General features: G+C 40.4%; 1 long non-coding RNA gene across 1 annotated transcript; it reads left to right on the forward strand.

The window, feature by feature from the left end:
- The first annotated feature begins 1229 nt into the window (after window positions 1-1229).
- LOC132426536 (uncharacterized) lies at window positions 1230-19435 on the forward strand. The gene is made up of 3 exons (XR_009519721.1): window positions 1230-1546; window positions 8356-8429; window positions 19327-19435. It is a non-coding gene; the product is annotated as an uncharacterized lncRNA (long non-coding RNA).
- The last annotated feature ends 2876 nt before the right edge of the window (window positions 19436-22311 follow it).

Below are 22311 nucleotides of genomic sequence, written 5' to 3' on the forward strand. Positions count from 1 at the left end.
ACAGGGAGATCAGCTCTGTGCTTTGTGACCACCTAGAGGGATGGGAGAGAGACGCAAGAGGGAGGAGATATGGCGATAAATGTATATATACAGCTGATTCACTTTGTTATAAAGCAGAAACTAACACACCATTGTAAAGCCATTATACTCCAATAAAGATGTTTAAAAAAAAATAAGCTACAAGGATATATTGTACAACACAAGGAATATAGCCAATATTTAATAACTATAAATGGAGTATAACCTTTAAAAATTGTGAATCACTCTATTGTACACCTGTAACTTACATAATATTGTACGTCAACTATACTTCAATTTAAAAAAATCATGTTTGTTTTTATTGCCTCTCTCCATCCCCACTAGAATGTAAGCGCCCTGAGAGTTGAGACCCTGCCTATTTGTTAATGGTTATAGCCTAATGCGTATAGAACACTGCCTGGAACAGGTAAGCACTCAACAAACATTGGGTGAATGAAGAACTGAATGCATTGGCCTAAAATGCATAGTCAAGCCCATCATCAAGTCCTTTCTGTTGATATGTTGTAAATTTCAGGAAAATTTCCCTCCTGAAAGTCACTGAGGTATTTTAACAAGAGATTGGAAATCCTAATTACTCAGTTCACACAATGCTTAGTGAAGCTGCTTTCAATTTATTCGAGAACCTTTTTTTCTCTTGACCTTGCTGATTTAATAACCTTACATTCTGAGAATTTAGAATAAAAAGGAAAAAAGCACCTCGATAGCACTCTTTTTAGCCCAAACAGCTGGATTTAATCCTATGTATCCACATTTTTCATGGCTGTATTTATAGCACAAGGTGATGAATTCCCTGCTCCCATAACTTGAAAGCAATAATTTCACTGTGGGCCTCAGATCATCTCCAAGACATACTACATATGCATATTGCATAGTGCAAATTCAGCAATTTGCTGAAGTACAGCTATCAACATGTGGTTGCAACATGTTAACAGCAGAGCCCTATATTTAAATGAAACATAAGATGCTTTGAAAGCAAGGCAGTCACTGGGCAAGATCCCAAACTACTTTGGTTACTGCCCACAAACACAAAATCAGCAAGTCTCATCGTGTGGGGCTCTGCCAGTCATTCCACCAGGTGAGCAGGTGTGATGCTGCTGGACCCGTGGGGCAGGGGGTGGTCTCAGCCCACGCTTCCTTTAAGAGTGTGAGCTGAAGGCAGCTCCGTCATTTAAAGGTATAGATATGCACTGTCCATAAAACACGCCCAGTAAGTGGAGGACAGTGCTGCTCAACTAAAGGGACAGCGGCTCTACCGGAGATAAAACTGGCTGTTCAGTGCTTAATGAGAGTTTCTCTCCAGAGCCATGCCTTCTGAATGGGTTTTCACAGGCTGACTTTAAAATCCCACCCTGGTTAGGATCGGATTCTACTATACAACAGATAAAGCAGAGTGGCTCTGATGAAGTGACCTGGGAGAAACTCCAAGAGCCTCCCCCTCCCTGATGCAGCTTCCCCTGACTTCTTCACCTCTCTAGAGACCAAGTCCTGGGCCATCTGTCGAATGCAGGTAAGGTGTGGCTGCCACTGTTGAGTCTGCCCGACAGCAATGACTAAACAGGCCTGACCTGTGGTGAGAGCTCAATAAAGGTGCGCCAGCCTGCTGAGGTGGGGCTGAGGATGGATTCGGCAGGATATGCTGAGACAAAAGGAACAGGCACTTCGGTCTGGGGACCAATGGGAAAGATACAGAAACAGGGAGAAGAATTGGCTATTTAGGGAAGAAGATGAGTTTACTGGGGAGAGAGAGTGACACAGAGCAGCAATGGTGGATAAGATCGAAGTGGCAGGTGGAACTGGGTGTGGCCCTCCTTGATTCCGGGCTTTTTTGGAGGAGTTGTAAGAGTCAAGGCAAGATGGTGCGTCCAGGAGATTCCCTTCTTCTAGTGAGCTCTCTGCCCTGACAGCTCACTGCTGTTTTCCTTTTTAAACAGCATTTTATTTATCTCTGGCTCAAAGGGAGCAGAGAAGAATGAAAAAATGAAAAAGAAGAGTTATTTTAATGAATATTTGTTGAGTATATATTATATGCCAGATATTAGTGGAAGTACTGGAGACACCATAGTGGGCAGGACAGATAACATCTGTGGTCTCATGGAGATAATATTCTAGTGGGGGAAACTGGTAACAAAGCAGCCACTACAAGGAGAACTAAAGATGGTGATGGATGGAATCAGGAGTGATTGAGTGGGCAGAAAGGAACCAATTAGAGTTGATCAAACAAGAGACAATTCCAGGCACAGAGAATAACCAGTGCAAAGACTTTAAGTGTGATGAGCTTGAAGTGTTCAAGGAGCCAAGAGAAAGCCAGGGTAGCCCTAGAAGAATGAGGAGGGAGGCAATGCAGTGGGAGATAGGGTCAAAGAGGAAGATAGGGGCCAGGTCATGTAGGGCTCTGTATAAGGAAAAAGAGTTGGGGTTTAATCTATAGGCAGTTGGAATCCATTAACAGTAAACAAGGTAGTGACATAATCTGAGTTATATGTTCAAAGAGCAATCTGTCTGCAGTTTAGAGAATAGATGATAGAGGTGCAAGAGTAGGAGAGAAAGGGCACCAGTTAGGAGATTGTTTGGATGATCCAAGGCAAGAGAAAATGGGGCCACAGTCTATAGATGTAGATTCAAGAGAAGGAGATTCTTTTGGATCACGTTTTTCAAACAGATCCCACATGACTTAACACTGGGTTGGATGTGGGTGCTGAAAGGAAGAGAGAAGTCAAGGTTACCTTAACACCTAGTTTTCTGGGCTTTAGCATCTGGGTGGCTGTTGCTGCCATTTCCTAGAGTCAACAGATGGAGGAATGGCCTTGGCTGTGGGGAGAGCCCAGAGTTATATTCCACTGTGTAAGTTTGGGGACGCTTACTGAACAGCCAGGTGGAGGTGGCAGACAAGCAATGGGCAACATGAATCCACAGTCCCAGGGAGAAATCAACACCAGTCTATATGTCGGGGAGCCATCAGCACAGAGATAGTTGTTAAGCCACAGGGCTAAATGAGGTCACCTAGAGAGACTCATATAGATATAGATGGAGAAAGAAGCCCAAGACTGCTCTGAGACATCCCAAGATTTAGAGGTTGAGTGAAAGACAAGGCAAAAGAAACAGAAGTGTCACCCAGTCAGGTAGGGAAAAAGCCAGGAGAGTGAGAGGTCACAGAAGCCAAGGGAATAGAGCGTTTCAAGAAGGGATACTTCTGGGAGACCACACAACGTAAAACCCAAGAAATGCCCACCACTGGATCTGACAACATGAAGATGGTTGGTACACTTGAAAAGCAGTGTCTCAGTGTGGTGGTGGGAATCTGTTTCAGTTGTCTGTCACTAAGTAACAGATCACCAAGTACTTACAAAGAACCTGAAAAGAACAATTTATTATTTCTCATCATTCTGTGCGTTGACTGGCAGTTCCTCTCTTCCACGTAGTATCGGGTGGTGAGTTGGGATGATTACAGTCATCTGGAATCATCAAGCTGGAACATCCAGCATGGATGGAATTTAATGCTGGCAGTCAGCTGGGAGCTCCACTTGGGCTATGGACCAAACTGACTACATGTGGCCTCTCCACGTAGCTTAGGCTTCTCACGGCATCTCAGTTTTGAGAAGGAGTGTCGCAAGAGGGACCAGACCACGAGACACACCCAGGCAGAAACTGCAGGGATTCTGATGAACTAGCTTCAGAAGTCACGAAGCACTGCTTCTACAATGTCCTACTAATCAAAGTAAGCCCAGAATCAAGGGGAGGGAAAATAGTCTTCACCTGCCAATAGGAGGTTAGCAAAGAAACTGTGGCCATCTTTAATCTTCCACAGGACCACAGCCTGATGGAAGTGACAGGAGAATTTGAGGCAAGGAAGGGGAGAGAGAAACCACAAATATTACCTGCACTCAAGTTCACGAACTTGGCTTAAAAAGAAAAAAGAAAAAAAGGCAAGGCCTTCATTATGACCCTACTAGTAATTCTGCTAAGTTTAACTTTCCATTTTACAAACCTACCAAAACTAAGAAGTATAAAATTAGGTAGGGATAAAATATAAAACAGCAAAAGTACTAGGAGAAAATAGGGATAAAGTCATATGAAGATATAGCGGGCGACCTTCCTATAAACTCTGACAATGGGAGCCACAAAGGGAAAGACATTTTGACCAGATGAATATTTTAAATTTCTATTCATCAAAAACTAGAATTTAAGAAGTCAACCAAAAACTAGGAAATGTATTAGGAACATCACTCTTTAAATAATTCTTGCAAAGCAAGAAGAAAAACAAACACCCCAATGGAAAATGGGCAAAGGATACATATATACAAAAGAAGAAAATAAAATAGCCAATAAACAGATGAATAAAACATTTCAACTTCATTGGCAATCAGAGAATGGCATGTTTTGAAAATCTCACGGGCAGTGTCTTTTATGTGAACAGCAAAATAGGCAAGGTTCGTGGGAAAAGGCACTTCCATACACTGCCAGAGAAAGCATGGAGAGAAATTTAGCACATACGTATCAAAAATCCAGCTGCGTAAGATGTACTGTTGCTCTACAAACACAGACCATTGTTCTTCGGCATCATCCGACCTTTGCCAGACCCCCTCCACCTCTCTGGGTTTCCTGACTCCAGCACTCTTCATTGCAGGAAAACGCTCTTCGTCACTCTAAAGCCAGCTTAGATGTTAATTCTTCCAGTTAATTCTTCCACTCCGCTCCGAGACAGGAGCAATCCCACCTTGCGCCTTTCTCCAGTGTGTGTTGCTGTCACACTGTAATATGATTATCCGCCTTTCAGCTGGGTGATCTTCAGCAAGTCGCTTAAACGACGCTCAATTTCTATCTCTGGAAATGAAGGCGATAATACCTATGCTGCAGGGCTTTGGGAAGGATTAAGAGCCTCTCGATTTATTGGTACATACACAGTGAAAGATTTTATTTTTCTAATTCTTGCTACTTTTATACTCTGTCCAGCTTTCCCTTCCCTTTGGATAATAAGCTTCCTTAAATATGGTTCACTTCTGTTCTACTACTTCTCAGTCACCTTAAATATTAAACATGGCCTAGTTTCTATTTTTACAGCCTGGTCCACCTGGTTTTGAAGCCACCTCCTAAAAGTTCTCTTCCTGGGCCCCAGCCCAGGTTGTGCTCGTGCTTTCAGTAGCCTGGGGCAGGAGTTGCATGCGGTACGTACTCCGCTCTTCCTTCTTCCCTGGCTTTCTTCCTCTGTTGGGGTGGGAAGGAGGGAGAAAGAGGTTGATGTTTGTTCTCACCCAACTATTGGTGAGTGAGTGGCTGTTCTCTTCTCTTCTACATTACTCATAACTCTTGTTCCCTTTTGTGAGCAAACCCACAGGGATCTTTCGAGGTGAAGGTGGGTGACCTTCTTTTTGGTTGTCTCTGCTTCTCAGTCTGATTCTGGAAGTGCTGGCTGTTTCTCTCTAGGGGCCAGTGTCCAAATGCAGGCTCTCTTGTACAGGCTGTTTGCAGTTCTTTGCGGAGGGGGGCTCTCTGGGGACTGCTCTCTACCCAGGCCCCTGGCTGGGAGGCCCAGCTGAGGCTTGACATCTTCCTCTTCCTTCAACCCTCCCACCCCCGGGTAAGTCCATCCTACAGCCCCTGTGGGCAGAGGTTTAAGCCCCAGGCACCTTTCTGAGGTTCACTTCACCCAAGAGAGAATCCCCTATCGTTACAGTGAGAACGCAGCTCACCCACACTTCCTCTCTCCGACCCACCAACTCTCACCTACCCCTTTCTCTACAACCAACAGCATCAGCCTTAGAGTTCTAGGTTCTACACAGGTCCAGATGTTCACAGAGATTTCAGAAGTGAAATAAACTGCCCTTCCAACTTTGAGAGGAGGGTGAGGGAAAAGATGTTGGGCTTTCCCAGTATCTTCCCATTCCCAAGTCAAATGGCCTTCCATGACAAGGGGGAGAGGAAGGAGAGCTGAGAGCACACAGAATCAAGATTCCCCTCCCAGTACCTCTCTGGACTCTATGCCCCATCCCTTCACTTCTCACTGATGAAGGCCATCAGACTTCCTCTGCTCTGGCACCTGGAAGCACACGGGAAGTCCTTCACCAAGAGCTAAACTTTCTTGAAACAAGGTTTGGAGGAATCTAGCAACTCAACAGGGTGCTATCTCTACTGCAAACCCAATGTTACCTGGCAACTTCCAGTGACATGAAAATATGCTGTTTCAGACCAATCTGCTTCATTCAGAAAGAGAAAACAAGTACCGAGCGCAGTGTTAGCGTATGATCATTAACACCAGCAGTTATTGTCCTTGTCTTGACTGGGGACTCTTTCAGAAAAGAGACTATAGGTTGTTAAATTCATTTCAGTTCACTCTAACAATTATCAGTTCAAGACCTTATGTGCCCTAGACACATGGCTAGCCATGACCTCAAGGGGCTTATGCCCTAGTGTGGGAGATAACAAGGAACCAGATGATTCGGGAAAGAGTGAAGGGAGCATCACAGGCAAGTTTCCCAGCAGAACGGACCATGAGCTAGTCCTCCCAGCCTGAATAAGAGTTAGCCTGGCAAAGAGAGTTTTAAGTAGAGGAGAGAGCCCAGCCAAAGGCCTAGAGGTACAAGGCAGGCTGATGTGTTTGGGAAACTGACAGGGATTCAATCTGACTGAGAGAAGAGCACTGGGGTGAGAGGCAGAGATTGAGGGCACAAAGAAAGATGAGGCTGAAGAGGTAGATGGAACCACGGATGAGAAGTACTGTGGGCCATGTCAATGACTGTGGACTCTCTCTAGGAGTCCTAGGGAGCCATGAATGGGCTTGAAACAGGGGTAGAACTTGATATGATTTCCAGCTTGGGAAGATTATCCTGGCTGCACTCAGGAGAAAGAATTGGTTAGGAACAAGAGTAGAGTCAGGAAGATCTATTTGGAGGCTAGTGGCCTGGACTAAAGTATCATCAGAGAGACCAAGAAAAGCATGAAGACCAGAGACATGCAGAAGGCGCATTCAGCAGCCTTTGACAATTGATAGAATGTAGTGGTTGGAGGAGAAGAATATGCAAGTATGATGCCCAGGTTCTGGCTGGAGCAACTGAAGCATAGTAGTGCTACTTTCAAAGCTAGATGGTGCCAGGGGTAAAACGTGTTTGGCTCAGGGAATAACAAGGTGGTGTATTTAATATCATACATTATTTATATACCACTCACGACAACCCTGTAAGATAGATAACACTCTTCCCATCTCATAAATGGAGACACTAACAGTCCGTGAGGCGAAAAGTCATAAAGTCAGGAGGACGTAGAGCTGGGACAGAACTCCTCTTGACTGTAGGAGCCCCCAGGAACAAGGGATCCCCAACAGGCCAAACTGCCAAGATCACCTTGGGGCTGGTCGTCATTAACATCACCCTGGAAGCTCGCACTTCCCCTTTAGGGGAGCAAAGGAAGAAAATCTAAGAGACATCACCCGGAGTCATTTCTGTCCAGCTCAAATTCCCCACCAGACTGGGTTGGGGCCTGGACTTTCTTTATCTCCACCACACAATTTGCCAACCCTTCACCCACAGTTAAAACAGTCCCTGTACATAGGGAGGAAACATCAGGCAAAAGGTAGCATTTCCTCTTATGGGGGAATTGTCCCCACCTACTCCCTAGCCTCGCCTTGCACACCCATGGTTCCTTGGTCACTGTGGTCTTGGTGTCACAGCAATGTTCATCCCCCTTGCTTCTTCAGGAAAGCATGCCAAAAAGAAGTAACATGCCACCACAATTATTAAACCACTTCTCTCTGCTCAGTGCTGGGCTTAGATCAACTAATGCTCTCTGATGTCTGTAACTCCTGGAGTTCTGGAGTTTGCAGGCCTCAACCTTCTCCCTTTCTCAGCAAATGCAATGAACTACCAGATCTGTATCAAACACCTACCATATGCCAGTCATCGTGCCTGGCACAATGGAAAGCTCAAGGATAAAGAAGACTCACTATCGGCCAGGGCAGTTTTGTCTACAGAACCCAAGTTAAAGTCATAAATTCAAAAGATGGGGAAACCAAACATTTTTGAGCACCCACTATACTCCAGATACTATATTAGTGCTTTCCATGTGGCATCTCATTCAATTCTCACAACAAGCCATGAAATAGAAATTATTTTCCATATTTTATATACAGTGGGAGAAGACACTCAGTGTAGCAAAGACTGACAAACCTTGAGGAAACTCATTTCTCTTTTACCTGTTCATACATGTAGACTACATTTCCCAAAATCCCTTGCAGGTATGGCTATGGGTATGAGTCCTGACCAAGAGGAACTCTGGTCCACAGAAACTCTGTGTGATCCTTCATTTTCCCTCATCTCTCTGTCACAGCCAGAAGAATCCTGGAAGTCACATGTTGAAGATGACAGAGACACCTTGGGTCTGATTCCTGGAATCTCTGCATGGTTAGTGAGAAAATTCTATTGTCATAAGCCACCAATGTTCAGGGGTTTATCCATTACTGTAGCTAACATTTGTTAATGAACACAAAAGATTTCAAAGACACCAAATTACCTGCACAAAGTCAACCAACTTGTTAGTGGCAGAAAACAGATTTATTTAAATTTAGGTTTACCGAAGCCACATATTTTACCTACGGTTTGGGAGGTCTGGAGAGGTTTCCTGAAAGAGGTATAACTTCATCATGGCCATAGCAAATAAGGATGATTTAAAAAGACAGAAAGGAGGGTGGCAAAGGGTCAGAGAAAGGAGGCTATAAAGTATTCTTAAGGAATACGAATGGAGTAAAGGTTCTACAATGGAAAATTACAGGAGGGAAAATTGGAAATGTAGACTGAGCTGTAACCATCAGAATAAATTAGGCTACATTGCATTAACAAACAGAATCAAAATCTCAATGGCTTAACACAACCAGAGTTTATTTCTGGTTCACACGACATGTTCAGTGTGGATCTGCAGGCGTCTGACATGCATCACTTCTGGTCATATTTCTTTGGTCAAAGAAAGTAATATCACCACATTTAAACTCAAAGTTAGAGGAAATATAATTCTACCATACACCCAGAAAGCAAAGATCTGGAAATATTTGATAAATAGCACTAATGGCTGCTAAAAAATAAGAAGGTCCTAGATATCAAAGTAGAGAAATATATGTTCCTTTGGGAAATATTTTTATTAGAGGATTAACCACGTAAGTTTTATCAGAAGCAGGAATTCTTATTTTTGCCAGATATGGAGCAGAATTATAGACAGAAAGACTGGATAGAGCTTATAGAAAGGTAGTTTGGCTATGGATATGTACTGGGAATTTTAGGAATGTGTATATATCTTTTTCCCTTCAAATTTCTTTGTTTTACAAGAATTGCACCCAGGGATGCAAGGTTTCTTCAATGTATGCAAATCAATCAATGTGATACACCATATTAACAAATTGAAGAATAAAAACCACAATGATGATCTCAATAGATGCAGAAAAGGCTTTTGACAAAATTCAACACCAATTTATGATTAAAAACTCTCCAGAAAGTGGGCATAGAGGGAACCTACCTCAACAAAATAAAGGCTATATATGACAAACCCACAGCAAACATCATTCTCAATGGTGAAAAACTGAAAGCATTTCCTCTAAGATCAGGAACAAGACAAGGGTGTCCACCTTTGCCACTATTATTCAACATAGTCTTGGAAGTCCTAGCCATGGCAATCAGAGAAGAAAAAGAAATAAAAGGAATCCACATTGGAAAAGAAGAAGTAAAACTGTCACTGTTTGCAGATGACATGATACTATACATAGGAAATCCTAAAGATGCCACCAGAAAACTACTAGAACTAATCAATAGATTTAGTAAAGTTGCAGGATACAAAACTAACACACAGAAATCTTTTGCATTCCTATACACAAATAATGAAAGATCAAAAAGCGAAATTAAGGAAACAATCACATTTACCATTGCAACAAAAAGAATAAAATACCTAGAAATAAACCTACCTAAGGTGGCAAAAGACCCGTACACAGAAAACTATAAAACACTGATGAAAGAAATCAAAGATGACACAAACAGATGGAGAGATATACCACGTTCTTGGATTCGAAGAATCAATATTATGAAAATGACTATACTACCCAAAGCAATCTACAGGTTCAGTGCAATCCCTATCAAATTACCAATGGCATTTATCACAGAACTAGAACAGAAAATTTCACAATTTGTATAGAAACACAAAAGACCCCGAATAGCCAAAGCCATCTTGAAAAATAAAAGCAGAGCTGGAAGAATCAGGCTCCCTGACTTCAGACTATACTACAAAGCTACAGTAATCAAGACAGTATGGTACTGGCACAAAAACAGAAATATAGACCAATGGAACAGGATAGAAAGCCCAGAGATAAACCCACACACCTATGGTCACCTAATCTATGACAAAGGAGGCAAGAATATACAATGGAGAAAAGACAGCCTCTTCAATAAGTGGTGCTGGGAAAACTGGACAGCAACAATGTAAAAGAATGAAATTAGAATTCCCTAACACCATACACAAAAATAAACTCAAAGTGGATTAAAGACCTGAATGTAAGGCCAGATACTATAAAATTCTTAGAGGAAAACATAGGCAGAACACTCTCTTGACATAAATCGCAGCAAGATCTTCTTTGACCCACCTCCCAGAGAAAGGAAAATAAAAACAAAAGTAAAAAAATGGGACCTAATGAAACTTCAAAGCTTTTGCACAGCAAAGGAAACCATAAATAAGATGAAAAGACAACCCTCAGAATGGGAGGAAATATTTGCAAATGAAGCAACTGGCCAAGGATTAATATCCAAAATTTACAAGCAGCTCATGCAGCTCAATATCAAAAAACAAACAACCCAATCCAAAAATGGGCAGAAGACCTAAATAGACATTTCTCCAAAGAAGACATACAGATGGCCAACAAACACATGAAAAGATGCTCAACATCACTAATCATTAGAGAAATGCAAATCAAAACTACAATGAGGTATCACCTCACACCGGTCAGAATGACCATCACCAAAAATATCTACAAACAAATGCTGGAGAGGATGTGGAGCAAAGGCAACCCTCTTGCACTGTTGGTGGGAAAGAAAACTGATATAGCCACTATTGAGAACAGTATGGAGGTTCCTTAAAAAACTAAAAATAGAACAACCATATCACCCAGCATTCCCACTACTGGGCATATACCCAGAGAAAACCATAATTCAAAAAGACACGTGCACCTCAATGTTCACTGCAGCACTATTTACAATAGCCAGGACATGGAAGCAACCTAAATGTCCATCAACAGAGGAATGGATAAAGAAAATGTGGTACATATATACAATGGAACACTACTCAGCCATAAAAAGGAACGAAATTGGGTCATTTGTAGAGATGTGGATGGACTTAGAGACAGAGTGAAGTAGGTCAGAAAGAGAAAAGTAGATATCATATATTAACACATATATGTGGAATCTAGAAAAATGGTATAGATGATCTTATTTGCAAAGTAGAAATAGAGACACAGCCATAGAGAACAAATGTATGGATACGAAGGGGGAAACAGGGGGTGGGTGGGATGAATTGGGAGATTGTGACTGACATATATACACTATTGATACTATGTATAAAATAGATAAATAATGAGAACCCACTGTATAGCACAGGGAACGCTACTCAATGCTCTGTGGTGACCTAAATGGGAAGGAAATCCAAAAAAGAGGGGATATATGTATATGTATAGCTGATTCACTTTGCTGTACAGCAGAAACTAACACAACATTGTAAAGCAACTATACTCCAATAAAAATTAATTTTAAAAAAGCTATAAAAAAAGAATTGTATGATATTTAAGTCTTTGGTTCTGGACTCAGACAAATCCAGACTCTGCCCCCTACCAAATAGGTTATACTGAAGAAGTTACCTGGCCTATCTTAGGCTTTCTCACCTGTAAGATGAGAATGATAGTAACTGCTATCTTATAAACTTGTTTGAGATTAAATATGATTTAATACATGTAAAATCCCTTAGTAAATTCTTTTAAAAAATATTAGCCACTGCTAAACACTCAAGAATTCACAAAGGTATACACATTCTTCCTAGCACTGTTTGTAATAGTAGAAAATTTGAAATTCTCTTTTGTTCCATCAATGTAAAGATTATCACGTGTGTGCAGAGAGACAGAGAAGAAAAAAGAATATGAAATTGTTATTTTTTAATAAGACAGAATCATATATATTGATCTGGAAAGATATACATAATATATTGTGGAAGTGGGAAAAGCAAGTTGCAGAACACAATGCATAGCTTGGTTTCAAGTGTGTGTGTATATATACAAGTCACGATAAGTATATTAAGTCGTGGTAAGTCCTATAAAATATTTTAAAGATTATGCCATAGAGAGTGATTGGTTGGGGATGGGATGCTATTTTAAATTGGGTGATCAGAAAGAACCTCGCAGAGCAGAGCTGTGAATGACAAAAAATTATGTATAAAAAAGAAATCACAACCCAGCACCCAGATATTGGTATGTAATAGTATTCTCCAATAAAAAAACAAAAAACAGGGCTCCTTGGAGAAATGGCTGATTCTCCAATGGCAGAAAATAGAGAGGATGAGCCTACAGCACCTTGTAGTGCCAGAAAGTAAGAAAATGCTCAAGAAACAAAAGAATGGAGGCATGCCCCAGGGACACAGGAGCTGACTAAAAGAGCTCCTAAGGACCAAAGTTGGAACAATTTAGCAATGAAATAAGTAAGGTAGTATTGGATTCACCCCAAAGTATAAACTCATATTTATGAGTCCATACTGATAGAAATAAATGAGTAAATAAACAAATGCAGGAGGATAGACAAATTTCCGATGATAAGAAATTCCAAGTAATTTATGTAGATATTCTGCCCTCAAGGAAGTGAAGCATAACTCCATAACTCTTTGAGTTTGGGCTGAGCAAAGCGACTTCCTTCCTGAGAGCAGAGTATGGAAAAGCGGGGGGTGGGGGGGAACGGTTAACTTTATAGGAGAGAAATCTGACAAGTATTATCTCAGCCAAGAGATCAAGCTTAGCATCATCAGTGATAAGTCACGTCGATAGCAGGTATCCTTGACATGATATGATGAGAAGGGCACTTCACCTCTGTGGTCTTCCTCGCAAAACCTATAACCCCAGTCTAATTATAGAAAAACATCAGACAAACCCCAGTTGAAGGACAAACTATTAAAAAAAACCTGCCCTCAAAATTATTTAGATCATCAAAACCAAGGAAAGTCAGAAACTGTCACAGTTCTGAGGAGTCTTAAAAAAACAAAACCAAAAAAACCCCCCAAAAACCACTAAATGTAACATGGTATCCTGAATGGGATCCTTGAACAACAAGGAAAAGTCCTCGGGGGAAAACTGAGGAATTTAAATACATTACAGACTTTACTTAATATTGTTTCAATACTGCTTCATCAGTTGCGACAAATGTACCATACTAATGTAAGACATTACCAGGGAAACTGTACTATCTTTGCAACTTTTCTATAAATCTTAAATGACTCTAAAATAAATACTTTATTTTTTATTGAATTGATGCCTATGAACAGAAGAAAACTGTGGTATATTCACGCAATGGAATACTATTCAACAATTAAAAGGAAAAGATTAGTAATAGATGTTATAACACAGTTGTATCTTAAGGATATTGTACTAAGTAAAAGAAGCCAAACACAAAAAAAGTACATGCTGTATGATTCCATTTACAGGGCATTCTAGTATAGGCAAAAATAACCTTTGGCAATAGATGTGAAAACAGTGGTTATTTGGGGATTACCAATAAGGCGAGAATTGACTAGGAAGAAACATGAGGAAATTTTCTGGGTTGATGGAAATGTTTGGTGTCTTGATGCGTGTTCATCAAAATTGCTTGAATGGTATACTTAAGATCTGAATTTAAAATATATATTAAATATGGGACTTCCCTGGTGGCACAGTGGTTGAGAATCTGCCTCCTAATGCAGGGGACACGGATTTGATCCCTGGTCCAGGAAGATCCCACGTGCCGCGCAGCAACTAAGCCTGTGTGCCACAACTACTGAGCCTGCACTCTAGAGCCCGCGAGCCACAACTACTGAGCCCGCATATTGCAATTACTGAAGCCCGTGTGCCTAGAGCCCGTGCTCTGCAACAAGAGAAGCCACCACAATGAGAAGCCCACGCACCACAACAAAGAGTAGCCCCCGCTCGCCGCAACTAGAGAAAGCCCACACCAAGCAACAAAGACCCAACGCAGCCTAAATAAATAAATAAATATAAATAAAATTAAATTATAAATGTAAAATACATATTAAATATACGTATTATAAATACATCTAAAATATATAAAAATGATTTAAAATGTAAAGTATATAAAATCAATTTTAAATATACATTAAGTTGTGAAAGGAAATAAGAAAGAAAGTGAGGGAGGGAGAGAGGAAAAAGATGTTTTAGAAGCCTAGGACATTTGCATTACAAGAAAAATTAAAATCGTGTTTAATTAATTCACTTAGAGAAAAGCACTTTTTAACCTTCCAGACACAAACACAACAAAAATGGGATCATACTGCTCATATTAGTTTGTAGTCATTTTTTAAATTAACAATATAGTTTGTAATGTGTCCTTCAATAACACGGCACCTACTGGAATACAACGACATTGTACAGCGCAATTATATTGTATAACCTTGTAGAGACACGTGGCAAAACCTGCTAGCTCTCTCACTAGGGATTTTTCCAAGGGGCACTTAGGCAGGAATAGTCTTAAAGAAACTGATGACTAGATCATCTCTGTCCATTTGGATACTTTCCTAAAACTGACCCGCCTGAGAATACATCTTTGGTCAAGGTAAGGCTTTGGGCTTATCTTCTGGGTTCCCACTTTCCCTTTCAAAGTCACTTTTTTCTCTGTATACAATAGAAAGACACAATTTTCATCCAACCTGAATATGATGATGAAGATGGTGGTGATGATGATGATACAGGTTGTCAAAAGGGATAATTCAAAATGTAGGTGTCAACTTTGAAAAAGCAAGCTAAGAACTGGATAACAAATTCCTTCACAAGTCAGATGGTTTCCAATTCTTGTTTTCAACAAAACTGATGGAGTGAGTTGTCAACTGAGAGACGATTAAGAATAATATTTGATGGTAGACTACTGTGTGATTTTTCACATTCCCTCAAAAAGAGTTCAAGGAATTGAGAGACATTGCTATAAAATAATTCCTTCCATTTCCATTTATTTATTTATGGAACAAGGTTTTTCGGTGCTTGAATCTAGGAAAATAAAATCAGAAATATAATTGATGGTTATGCCTATACTTCCTATCACTAGTAACCATACACAGACACATAAATTAGTTTTTTAAAGCCTCATCCCTCTCTTTAAGAGATAACTTTTTGTTTCACATTTGCCAAAATATATGCTATGCTTACATTATTTTAATCAATTGTATAGTATCAATAATTATAATGATAATCTGAAGAAAAAATTTAATACTTTAGAGTCCCGTAGCCACTTTAAATTAAAATTTCCACTTCTATAAATATTATTGTGGCTGAGAGGTATGATAAAGTGATCAATAAAAAAAAACTGTTCAAGCAGGAAATATATATTAGAAAAAAATCTGTAGAGGAAGCAGAATGAGAAAAGGAATGATAGAAAATTTCCAGCTGTTTAAAACCATGTTTATTTATTTTTTAGATGGAGGATGGTGGTTATTGTATTGCAATGGTATTTATATTCCATTGGATGTATCTTAAAAGGTGACACGTTATAAAGCAGAAACTAACACAACATTGTAAAGCAATTATACTCCAATAAAGATGTTTAAAAAACAAAGGTGACACAAGAGTTTTATTTTTTATGTCAACATTTACAATAGGCCAGAAATTTTATCCTTCATATTCATATATGCCTGTGATAAAAAATAAAAAGTTTCAGAGACAATCTAAATGTGTACAAGGTAGTCTATAATTTTTCAAAATTCTTTTAAAGGATATGTGAGCAAAAATGTTTGAAGACCTTAGGCCTACCCAATACACATTCATTCTTTCTTCCTTTTGTTCCTTATACCAGAACTGCTGGCAATGTGCCCAGCTAAAAATCGAAGTCTCTGCAGATAAATACAGACAGGTGACTAAATGCCGGCTAATGACATGCTCACTTTTGCCATTTCTGCCTTCCACATGAGGTGTGAATACAATGGCAGGAGCTCCAGCAACCACTTTTGGCCATGCACTAAGAACAGCAGTACTGAAAGACAGAAGGAAATTGGGTTCTAGATGACTTTGTCACTCCTCCCTACCAACCACAAACTCCCTACCTCCAGGTTTCTTTTAGGAGAGAAAAATAAATCCATACATCTCTAAGTCACTATTATTTGGGGGTTTCTGTTATACAAAGCCAAATATAATCCTGCCTGGTAGAGTGGCTATAGCATGTTTCATATAATCAATCAATCATCAAACATTCAGGTTTTTTCAGATTACGCTATTATAAACCATACTGTGATCCTTATAAGATGTACCTTCGGATACATGCATAGTCATTTTTCTAGGAGACAGTCTAAAAAGTAAATTCTGGGTCAAGAATGTCTTGATACATAGTCAATTTTTTTTCTTTACAAAGGTTAATTTACACTCACATCAATAGTATGCGAGGGACTTCACTAGTGGCGCAGTGGTTAGGAACCCGCCTGCCAATGCAAGGGACGAGGGTTCGAATCCTGGTCCGGGAAGATCCCACATGCCACGGAGCAGCTAAGCCTGTGGGCCACTACTGAGTCTGTGTGACACAACTACTGAGGCCCAAGCACCTAGAGCCCGTGCTCCGCAACAGGAGAAGCCACCACAATGAGAAGCCCGCGCACCGCAAAGAAGGGGAGTCCCCGCTCGCCGCAACTAGAGAAAGCCCACACACAGCAATGAAGACCCAGTGCAGCCAAAAATACATAAATAAATTTATTTTAATAAATAGTATATGAGACTACAAGAACTCCACATACCTTCATCATCATTGGGTAGTCTTTTCTCTTAAATACTGCAATTTGATAGAAAGGAAAAAGGTTTATTTGTACTGTTTGTTAACTAATAAAGTTAAGCTCTTTTCCTGTGACATTTCCTAATGGCATTGTTTTTTATTATTATTTTTAAAAATTAAGAAAAAGAGCTAAAAGTATTTTTGCTCCAGATTAAGATAAGGTTGGAGAACTAGAGGCAAGGCTACCTCTGGGGTATCTGTAGAAATAAAGCTCCATGGCAACAAGGAAGTTGTCTGTCTTATACCGTGTTCTGTGTCTGGCACATAGTAGGCACTCATTAAGTAATTGCTGGATGTATGAAAGCCACAATCTTACTATGTGACTTCCAACAGTTAATTCCCTGCTCTGGGCCTCATTTTCCTGATTAATAAACTAACAGGATTGAATGAGTCTCTGTCATGGTCTTTTCCAAGTCAAACAACTTTTTATTCGAAGAGAGTCAGATCCAAGCAATGCCTATAGAGTATCCAGTGGGAAATACTCCCTTCCTTTGGGGCTATTTCTATTCGTCAGAAAGACCAGAGGCACAAGGGGATAAAATAAATAGAAAAGGACAATTTAACATTCTTTTTTGTTCTTCTTCTTCCACATTACTAGAAAACAAAAGCATTACAAAGGGAGTGGGAAACACCAGGAATATCTCTCTTCTCCTAAAATCATCCTCTCAGGACTGGGAGTAGACCCTAACTCTAGTCTAATGTCTATATCCTCTCATTCTGTTTGAGCCCAGACTTTGAAGTCAGAGAGGCCTGGGTTTGACTGAGCAAGTATGGGTAAATGAGAGATAATGATATCAGTACTGCAGGTATCAATTGAGATTAGGTATATACCCTGTACATAGAAGGGGCTCAATCAGTGGTAATTCCCGTGGTGGTACCCAGTCCCAAGTACCAAGTAGCCAAGCAGTGGTGGCAGTGGTTTTTTCCTAGAAAAGCCCTCACGGTGTACTTGGTCATGGTTTTGGCTACATTCATTTTGGATTCTTGCTCTCGGGCCCTCCTGGAGAGTCTGAGAGTTTCCTAAAACCCTTTCAAAAATTCCTTTGCTACTTAAATGAGCCAGAGTGGATTCTTCTGTCTGCAGCGCAGAACCAGGACTGTAGTAGCTTCTGTCAGCCACCACGTTTTATAAATCATTTAGTCTAAATCCCAAAAGAAGAGTTTTATTGGAAAGAAGCTTTAGTCTACCCATGCAGCTCAGCAACTATCCTTGACTTTATCGAATATGGATTCAAATTCTGCCCTAGTCAACTTGTGTGTAAACTGTCTTCTCAGCTCAACAGAAGCCCCTTAGAAACAGAGGCAGCCTGTTGAAGCCCAGTGGAAAATGACCAGAGGAATGAGTGGGGATGAGGAGATAAGGTCCTGAGTCCAGCACTGGAAACCCACGTAGCCCAAGGCACATCCTTTCCATACTGTGGGCCTTGGTTCCCCAGTCCGTGAAATGGGAAGACAGCATCTAGCCCAGGAAACTGATAAGAGGTCAAAAGGACAAATAGATATGAAGACCCCTTGTCAACTGAAGACCTAAGGGACACTTTAAATAGTGTCTTTTTCCATCTACCTCCCATGAAAGGCAGGGACTGGGTCAGACATTCCTCTTTCTGGACCCTTAGCTTGGTGATCAGGTCTCTCAGACCAGGGGCAGGGCCAAAACATGAGTCACATCGCCCCCTGGTGGATTTAAAGGGAAAGGGTATGGCTTTCAAATGGGTGACAAAGCTACAAAAACAGAACTCACAGAATCCTAGAATTCCAGAAGTGAAAGGGCTCTTCGAGACCATTTAATCTAACATCCTCATTTAAATATGGGACACTAATAAAGGGCCAAGAGGAAAAGTGACTTTCCTGAGGTCATACCAAGAACAAAGGTCAGAGCCAGGGCCAGATCCCAGACCCTAATGACCATCCAGAGCAGAGGTCATCCTCTCTGACATGAAACACAGAAACCCTCAGTGGTCAGTGTCCACATGACCTTGAACCCTCGGCACAGCTCAGCTATGCTGTCAGCAAGTAGTGCTTTAGCTGAACTCTGACCAAGATTGGGTAATTTCCCCACCCAGTTATGCTGTCAAAAAGTTTTACTTCTTTTTAAAACCTACCGTGTCAATGTTTTGATTTCAATACAAACAAACCAAGCTCTAACTATGGCAACTTCTTAGAAACTTAGAAAATATTCTCAAGCATGACTGGATAATTCTAAGAGAAAAGAACAGCAGAATGTTTGAGTTCTCCATGAACTAGAGAAACCCTTTTTTTCAGACACCAATCTCTCCCACAGGTGATTGTCTATGAAGATAGAAGAGTCCAGAGGAATTGAATGCAAATCACCTTCACATCAATGCAACTGCCAACCTGAGTCTGACTTATGTAAGACGCCACATTCTAATGGTGCCCAATTAGTCATCATAATAAATGCTAAAAGAAGTGGGTCGTGTTGGGTCTTTGCAATGGAGTGAAAATTTCCCATTCAAGACAATTCTTAGAAGTCTTATTTTTAGCCTCTAAATCCCTTTGGAATCTGAACCGGCCACAGGGAAGACTTCATTCAAGGTAGGGCTCAAATAAGCCACCTGAGTTCTGTCCCCAGAGACAGCAGGTGGGACTTTGAGTGAGTTACCCTCCCCCCAGCTCTCTCATGGGTAGCAGGGGGCCATCCAGTAGGTCCTGCCAGCCTTGCAGGGTTACTGAGAGGATCTAGTGGACTTCATCCCAGATCACACATTTTAATCCCCCACTCAGGAAGAGCCTGAGTATTCGTACCATGTCTAGACAGGATCCTGAAGCTTAGCCTGATTCAATCCTCTATTTATTATTTTTACTCAACAATAACAATATCTGGTATTGAGTGATTACAGTAACACTATTCTAAGACGTTCTCATGGCTTAACCCAACTTCCATGAAAACTCTGTACAGAAGGCACTACTAATTATCCCCATTTTCGAGATAGAAAAATTGAGGCTCACAGAGGTTAAGTAACTCATCCAAGATCAAACAGCTAATAAGTGAAAGAGTCAGAATTTGAAGCCAACTCCACCTGACTTCGTAGTCCATTCTCTTAAATCCAACCCCACTCGGAAGATTATCTTTACCATCCATTAGCTAAATCCTAGTAGGGAGTGGGACTTCAATCCAGAACTGAAGGTCAAAATCACAAAAGGTTCTGTTTCAGTTTGAGCCCAGTGTCCTCCCAAAGGCACCTCTAAACTGAATTTTCATGCTTATTCTAAGCATTTTTGTCCTCACTCAGCTTCCTTCTAGCAACATAAGTATATATCTGTAGTAACAGCCAGATAGGAAGTGACACCACGTTGGGAGTCCATTAGGTGTTTCCTCCTTCTGAAGGCAATATGAAATTTTTAAGAAGAATAAAGGCTTTGGAGTCAGACAGGCCCAGATTTCAGACCCAACTCTGCCATCTCTGCTACCTGCTTGTCCTTGGAGATTTACAGCGGCCCCCCCTTATCCATGGCAGATACGTTCCAAGACCCCAGTGGATGCCTGAAACCACTGATAGTACTGAACCTTTTTTCTGTTCATGTCTTCCACCCACAAATTTAATGCCTTTTCCATCTTGACTAAGTACTTATCACACACTGTGGCCGTAACTTCTGTAGTCTGAGGTGCTACAGCAAAACTAGCACAAATTTCTTTTTCCTTCCTCACAATTTCACACGTAAGATTCTGTCTTACCGTAGATCTTAGCAATTTCAGCATCTGATTTTTTTTTTCTCTGTTAAGTCAGGAACTTTCTCCTTTTCACCTATCGGAGCACTTTATGGTTTCTCTTTGGCAGATCCAAACTGCCAGCATTACGCCTCTTGTGCTTTGAGCCATTATTAAGTAAAATAAGGGTTCCTTGAACACAAGCACTGTGATACCATGACAGTCAATCTCATAACCAAGAGGTGCTACTAACTGATTAACAGACGGGAATGAGAATGGCTGGACAAAGCGATGATTCACATCCTGGGCAGATTCACATCCTGGGCAGGTCAAGGCAGATAGCTCGAGTTTTTATCACACTGAAGTCTAAAACTTATGAATTGTTTATTTCTGGAATTTTCCATTTAACATTTTTGGATCATGGTTGACCATGGGTAACTGGAACCGTTGAAAGCAAAACCACAGATAAAGTGGGGATTACTGTATTCCCTCTGGGAATCTTGGAAAATGTGGATAATAATATCAACATTATACTGTTGTTATGAGAATTAGTTCAAACCCATCCATGAATACCTAGCAGTGTCTGGCAGGCACACAGTAAGCATACAAAACATAGTGGCAATTAGCAGACAATCAGCCTGCATTCAGAGACTTATTTTCTTCCTATGCCAACCCCAGTAGCAAGAGGTGATGGTGGGCATCTGGGTAGGAGGATGCACACCTGTGACCTGCAGCATCACGCAGTGAGATGTGCATTGGCTTTAGATTGATTCCCAGTTCTGCGATGTTAAGCAGATTGCTTAATTTTGCTGAGACTCAGTTTTCTTCCCCATAAACAGAGGCAATAAATTCTCATTATATTTTATGTATCTTCATGATACTTACCACCCAGTCAGGAAACCAGGGTACAGACATAAAAATAAAAGGAAGATTAGAGCATCTCAAATAAAAAATGTGAAAAGTCCTTCAATGATGTAAGCTACTGAGTTAAATATTCTGAACTACCTTTATTTATTTTAAGAAATGAAATATTTATAAGAAATACTAATAATACAATAAAATATCAGCCCTCTGGATGTCCTAAAACTGGGGCGTTACAGTTAAGATATTTAGATTGTTTCAGACAAAAGAAATCCATTTGTCTAATTTTAATCAAATCGAGTAGAATTATTTTCAAGCGTATCTTACATTTCTACACATTCTTCATAAACTTTTCTAATTGTAAAAGCATCATAAATACACAAGAGCGGTTCTTGCAATATACAAAAAGAGGCGTGCACAAGAATGTTCAAAACAAGACTGTTTGTAACAGAAAACTGTAAAGAATTCAAAAGTCTACCAACTGAGAATGATTAAATTTATAAAGCATCGATACAATAAAAATAACTATATAGCAAGAAAAAATGAAATTAAAGCTATAAGCAGCATGGATGACTCCTCAAAGCATAGTATTGAATGAAAAGAACCAACTCATGGAACAATGCATGTAAGCGTTATATCACTTTTATAAAATTCAAAGCAAGCAATCCTAAATTAGATAATGTTTAGGGATACATAGAGAAGTAGTGAAGACATATTTTTTAAAAAAAATTTTTTTTT

The sequence above is a fragment of the Delphinus delphis genome, chromosome 6 (assembly GCF_949987515.2).
Source record: "Delphinus delphis chromosome 6, mDelDel1.2, whole genome shotgun sequence".
NCBI lineage: Eukaryota > Metazoa > Chordata > Mammalia > Artiodactyla > Delphinidae > Delphinus > Delphinus delphis.